The sequence below is a fragment of the Rhagoletis pomonella genome, unplaced genomic scaffold (assembly GCF_013731165.1).
Source record: "Rhagoletis pomonella isolate Grant_MI unplaced genomic scaffold, Rhpom_1.0 Rhpom_scaffold_00215, whole genome shotgun sequence".
Taxonomy (NCBI): domain Eukaryota; kingdom Metazoa; phylum Arthropoda; class Insecta; order Diptera; family Tephritidae; genus Rhagoletis; species Rhagoletis pomonella.
Genome location: NW_023458769.1, coordinates 56,462 through 63,562, shown reverse-complemented (window position 1 = coordinate 63,562; position 7,101 = coordinate 56,462).

Genomic DNA, 7,101 nt, shown 5'->3' with positions numbered 1-7,101 from the left:
TTTCCTTAAGCAAATGACGTTTGGCGAAACTTGACGAAACTTGATGTTAAGCACATTATAGTTTCAGAATAGGATTTATGTGAATTCGCACGTTTGCATACGCTTGCTTATTCATATTATAGTTAGCCCTTGACACTCCTTTCGTTAAGTAATTAGTGATGAACATTAGGGCGGGTCGAAAATCTAATTTTTCTCAGATCCCTTGGTAATAGTGAAAATATATTGTATCACGAAGTCAACAACAAGCCTGCAAAATATTGGTATTTTATTTTAGTTGTAAGAGCCCGCGCATCGACCGCAAAGTAACCCACAGCACACTAGTCGAATAAGACCAATTCTTGTTAAAAATTTTGGGTTCGGCAAAATGGTTTGGTGCATATTATTAGATAATGAATCCGTTTAAGCAAAAGATAAAGTCAAATTTCATTTCTCGCAGCCCTTTAGCTTATCGTTAATCTCAAGATTATCTGTTTTCAATAAAATTTGAATTGTTCTCTTGATATAATAATAATATTGCTGGCCAGCTTTAGGTCGCTGAATCCAAATATTCTAATCTTTTTTTAATATTAGCTATAGTTTGCGAATTTTTGCAAACATAGGGCCAATCTCGGTAACTCTAATAGAAAAGCCATTATTTTCCATCATCGTGGAAAAATTTTGTTTATGCAAATGAGTATGGAAAGACTGAACAGGCACAACTTCTAGAAACACTAATTGGTTTACTTATGTTTATGCATACAATATAAAAATTGCAAATATAAGAAAATGACAAAAAACTTTGTTCACAATTTTTTTTTATTTTAAAATAATTTGTTTATAATCTGAACGATTTTAATCGTATCATTATCAAAAATCAGTAACATTAAGTCTCGCCTTCAATTTGGTAATTATTAAGTAACATTTACCAAAGTTATATGGAAAAATTTAAGTGGATCTCCAGTTTTTTTCTAAAAAAATTTCTCTTAAATTGTATAAATAACTTTTAAATGAAAGAACCGGATTCCAGAAAAGTGTGTCAGGGAGCGACTTTTTTCGTTCAAGCTAAATGCAAAGCAATATCGTCCAATTGGAGAGTCCTCAAAAGGATTTCCCAGGATATGTTAAATACTATTGCATTTACCTACAGTCACTTTTTCACATCATGGAATTAACCAAAATATCTATGTATATCTAAACACTTATTGTACGTCCCCTATTTTCATCTAACGGCAGAATTAGAGACCGCGAATAATTTTCAAGACTGCATAAATGGACTTAAAATGGGCGTTTCTCACCCTAATTGTATTATGTTAATGTATGTAAATACTTATATGCTTGAAACTACTATTAACTTATCAAACGATTCGTAATCTTTGACAATACATGTTTGACTTCATACACCACAATCTTGAAAACTGACCAAATCGGCCCATGGCCCACTTAATATTATATAAACATCCGAAAACATTAGAACGTTTGAAATATATCTCGTCTCACTTTTTTGAACTTTTCACTTGGTTGCTGAAGTAATGAAGAATTGAAAATTCATAAGGGAAAATTATAGTTTTTATAAGTTTTATCTTAATACCTTAAAAACGTGTAGACTTATTGAAAAATGATAAATGAACGTGAGATACTAAATTTAATAACCCTTAATTTGATATATGGTCCTGTTTATAACAATTAACGCATACCATAGATATTACAAGCCAAAGTTAAATTAAAAAAAAATCATACACTTTGATTCAATTGCGCGGGCTAAAGATAAGTTTTAAATTAATCTTTCATGGCCAATAACAATTGGCTTAGACCTAAGACATCATAATATTACTATTACAATGCGGTCAAATGCCTTTTATTTTCCCCCATACAAAATCGACCCAGCCTAATGAACATCCTTTTGTACTAAGCTAATGAATTGATATCGATAACAATAATTCCAAATTTCGATACATTTAAAAAATAGGAAATTGATTTTAACTAAATGCAAAGTGGTGATTGCCACATTATTCCCTTCCTAGATTTTTTGCGATCTGCTTGCAAGAAAGCGACTTGTTCGCTTTTAATGGCTGGTGATGCTCGATGTGCGCCTGATGCTTGATGTGAAGTGTTTGTGACTTCTTCTTCATCTGCAACTATGTAAGACGGTTGGAGGCATTCGATAGAGATTACGACCGTTCTGCCTTTTATTAAGACTTTGAAAATTCATGAGTCCCATGAAGTCTCGACAGGGCGAATTTTTTGGAAGTGCATACGCAATTTATCGACAAAAACGAAACTTGGTTACACGCTAGGCTGTGTAGTGAAAAACTCACCCGATAGTCTTGTTGAAGTGCCGAACATCATTTCAGATGCGGATGTATTTAGATCTTGTTTCACAGCATTCCGTAGTCCCAGAAGAGTGAGACCTAAATTGTCAACCCAGTCGTCTTTTCCGGTAGCTAAAACAGCGTTTTTGAAGGATCGATGCCATCTTTCTATCAACCCATTCGTTTGTGGGTGATATGGCGAAATGCGTTCGCGCTGAGTACCTAGGGTCTACAGCATTTCTTTGAACATTTTCGGTTAATATTTTCTGAGGAGAACCATAGCGCCCAACCCACTCACTCAGGAACGCTCTGCAAACGGTTTCAGCTTGTATGTCAGGCAAAGGTATCGCCTCGGGCCACCTAGAAAAACGATCGATAAAGGTGAGACAATATCGAAAACCATGATTCAGTGCCAATGGTCCGATAATGTCCACATGAACAATTTGAAAGCGTTGGTCAGGCATCCCCAGGCGCTGTAGTGGTGATTTGTTGTGTCGTAAAACCTTGCTACGATTGCAACAGATGCAGGCTCGAACGAACGCTTTACAGTCTTTTCGCATATTCAACCAAACAAATCGCTGCGAAATCATTTTGAGTTTCGCGTTGGCACCTGGGTCCGCCAGATCGTGAACAGGGTGTAAAACTTGGTGACGGAGTGAATGCGGTACAACGGGTCTAATGCTTCTCGTTGAAACATCACATAGCAACTGAGCGTCAGCGTCTGCTACCCTGAAATATTTAATTTTGAGTGCTTTCTCTTACCATCTACGAGGGATTGTATGTCATGATCCGATTGCTGCTGCGTTGCCATGGTGAGGTAATTAATAGGAGTTATTGAATTAATACGCGATAACATATCTGCAGTTTGATTCTCTAAACCTGGAATATGACGGATGTCCGTTGTAAACTGGCTGATATAGTCTAGTTGCCTAATCTGCCGCGGAGAACCTTCGTCACAGCGTTTATTAACGGCATAAACAAGCAGTTTGTGATCAGTACAGATGCTCGTTTGGTTGCCCTCTACCATGTACTGAAAGTGCTTTAGTGCAAGATATATGGCGAGCAACTCTCTGTCATATACCGAGTACCGCTTTTGGGTTTCGTTAAGGCGGCTTGAAAAATAACCGAGTGGTTGTGGGTTATTTTCTACCACTTGAACGAAATACCGCTCCCACAGCGATGTCGGAAGCGTAGTGATTAATTGAAGTTGAGCGCCGACACGAGGATATGCCAAGGTGGCGGCGTTAGCCAAATTTCGTTTGCACTCTTCAAATGCTTCAACTGCTTCATTATTCCATGCGATAAGAGCCTTGTCATTCCGTTTGTTGCCGTGAATTAGTTTTTGCAAGGCTGCTTGACGTTTGGCGGCGCCAGGTAAAAACTTACGATAAAAATTGATTGTTGCTAAGAAGCTTTTTAATTCATTGGCGATTCTTGGGTGCGGTATTCGCAGAACTGCCTCTATCTTCTCCGGAAGTGGGCGAACTCCTGTGCTGGTAATAAGGTGACCAAGGTCTGGCACCGTGATTTTGTTGAGGGCGCGGTAGTCACCGCCTGCTTTACGGACCATATTTAGGGGGCTAGCCCAATTGCTTTTCGATGGGCGGCACACTCCTATCTTCATGAGGTATTCAGACTCGGAACTCGCTGCAGCCAGCTTCTCGTGGTCAAGCTTACGAGCTCGTGCAGTTACCGGATGGCCACTAGTTTCGCTAACGTGGTAAACTTCAGATTTGACTGGCCGGCGATCCGACGTCATCTCAGTTATGTCTTTGAGCTCTACAAGGAGATTCGCGAAAGTACAATTGATATCGAAAGCCTTGATCTGCACATTCAGCGCAGTGTGAATGGTGCACGGCGCTGCTAGTCTTGTCTTGTTGTCGATTAATTTATTGCTTTTCAAATCAATAATTAAGTCGAAATGACGAATAAAATCACTGCCTATTATTCGAGTACTCACGTCTGCAACCATAAAGTTCCACGTAAAATTTCGAAGGAGGCCAAGGTCAATATGCTGCCTAACAATACCATCGTTTATCAATGTGCCGTTGGCGGCACACAATGTGACAGAGGTGGGACGAAGGACCGAACAATTAATTTTCTTTGGAATTACGCTAAAGTCGGCCCCAGTGTCGACGAAGTACTTTAAGTGAGACGAACGATCTGTGATGAAAAGTTGATTGATTCCAGCGCTCCAGTTGCTGGAGTCTGCACCGCTGGGAGACGTTTCTAGTCAATCGTGCTGGTTGGAAACACTGTTGCCTACGTCGCGTTGTCGGTGGCTGAATGGGCTACGGCAGCGAGTTGCAGCATCGCCAAAGGTTTGATGGTACCAACCATTACCGCCAGTAGGCTTTGACCTTTGAGTGTTTTGACGACTACGTGAACGCACACGTCTGTAGTTTATTCGTGAACGGCTACGCTGCCGGTTGTCGATTTTTTGCTGTAACTGGTGTGATTGCTACTTGTGAACCTTCTTCCGGTATGTTGGCTGAAACCTCTTTCGTCACACCACAAATTTGGCGCTGGGTGAGCGTCTCCATTACAGCGTCTGCGACCACAATAAGATCATCGATCGGACCTTCACGCGCAATAATGTACGCTCGAACCATTTCGGGTAGGCGCTGTATCCACATAGCACGTAGCGTTTCCTCTGAAAAGGAGTTTCCCGCGACGCGCCGCATAGCGTTGAATAACTGACTTGGGCGTTGATTACCTAAGACCATTTCTTCTAATAATCGCTGTATTTTACGCTGATGGCTCTCTCCGAAATATTTGAGTAGCTAAAAAATCGTACATGCCTACGCCAGTGCTAGTTATGCGTTGTTGGTTTTCGGCATTCCTGCTAATCTGCCCGATAGTAGGCAGAATAAGCGGATCCAGTGTTGCAATAACGTGGTAATATCTCTGGGTATTGCAGGCCTTAAACCAATAGTCCACAGATGTGAACCAAGCATCCATGTCATTTGGTGTTAAGCGAGGCATTGGTATTCGGGCATGCACTTCAGTATAAGCTGCCGAATTTTGTTGTTGCAAAAAAATTTTGTCTGCTGATGTTCAACAAACGGGACTGCTATGTCTCTCTGTTGGTGCCCATACGGTGCTGTCGTATTATGCTGGTGCATCGTTACCGGTGGAGCTTCACTGCCCTCTGCCTGCGCCGGCTGATGCGTCGCTGCATTTGCTGAATCCAGCATAATGACCGTTTGACTTTGGTTCGGATTCTGCGTTTCACCGTTTCTCCAGCTGCTGCTGTAATCCGGCGGAGCTGCTGCGCCTCCTGGAACACCATCGCTGCCAGATATGGTTGTGCTATCTGTACGTAGCAGGTTTCTATTAATTTTTCGTTATTTTTTATTAATATCAAATAGCGCGAGTGGCCCTTTTTCTGACACCACTTTGGCCTGTATGTCTGAGAGCGCGGTAAAAATAAAACTTCCGTTGAGTGACGAACAGCGATTAAAATTTATTTGCTTTTTGTTCTCTTGCTTTACACTCCTTTCGTTAAGTAATTAGTGATGAACAAACTTTTATACTAAGCTAATGAATTGATATCGATAACAATAATTCCAAATTTCGATACATTAAAAAATAGGAAATTGATTATAACTAAATGCAAAGTGGTGATTGCCACATTTATATGGTACCGAAGGGATAGTATAATCACCCAAAAACTTATGCACATAAAAATACATATTTACGTTTTAGTTGCATTTATCTACATTTAAGTTAAATTTTTTCGGCAAATAGGTACAATTAGAAAATTTAATTTTCATCCCCAGTGTGAAAAGATATTTTATGACATCAGCGAGTAGGTGGATGCTGCCAAATCAACGAAGAGAGGGTTAGCGGTCCGCAAACAGCGCCACCTTTATTTTCTACATCGTGTAATAACGGGCCTGTGAAATGCGCCACCTTATATACTTATGTTAAACTTTGCTATGCATTTACCATTCATCATTTTGCTATTGTTGGGAACATTTGCATTTTGTCTTGAGCGAATTATTATATTGGAAGTTAAAAAAGTAAAAACAAAATTGAATACGTTGGGTGTAAGTATTCTCACGCAGTGTTGTTCATGAATATTAACTCATATTAAAATACTTAATATTTTTTTAGAAATGGACCGACGTAAAATAAATTATCACTTTCTTCCCGTTGTTAGTTTCTATCTTCATATAGGGACAGGAAACCATAAAGTAATTTTTTGCGTCTATTCAACATTCTTCACGGCACCTGAATGACAAAATATTACATAATTATCGCAATGTAGGAAAAACAACAGTACCGTTACTTTATTCTTGGCGTCTTTTTCTTCTTTTGTTTTATTTTGTCACTGCAGATCTTAAATTGTGTAATTCTTGCATAAGTTCGTATATAAATAAATAAAATTATGTGAAATATTTTCCTTTTCAATCAAGTCCGGGCAAGAAATATCGTTTTTAATGCAATTATTGATATGAAATATTAATTGCATCTCTCGTTAGTATGTTAATTTAGTGGCCCTAGCATTCGCTGCCAAGCGTTAACTGTAGCAAGCATACTTTTAACGTGCGTTCTGTCAAACCAACGCCAACGCCAAAGCCAACGCGAAAGTTCTATGTGTGCCGGTCTTGAGTTTGGTGTTCACACGTCAGCTGTGCAACTAGCGATACGAAATCAGCACGTGTGTCAAGTTAGCACTACACTTTTCGAATTTGGAAAAGTTAACTACGGCATTAATTGTAGTGTTTTTGTTGTAAATTTGTTGTGGAAAGAATAATTTTGTAGCTCTCGTTTTTTAAGAAAAAATGGTATGTAGTGCTAACTTGAC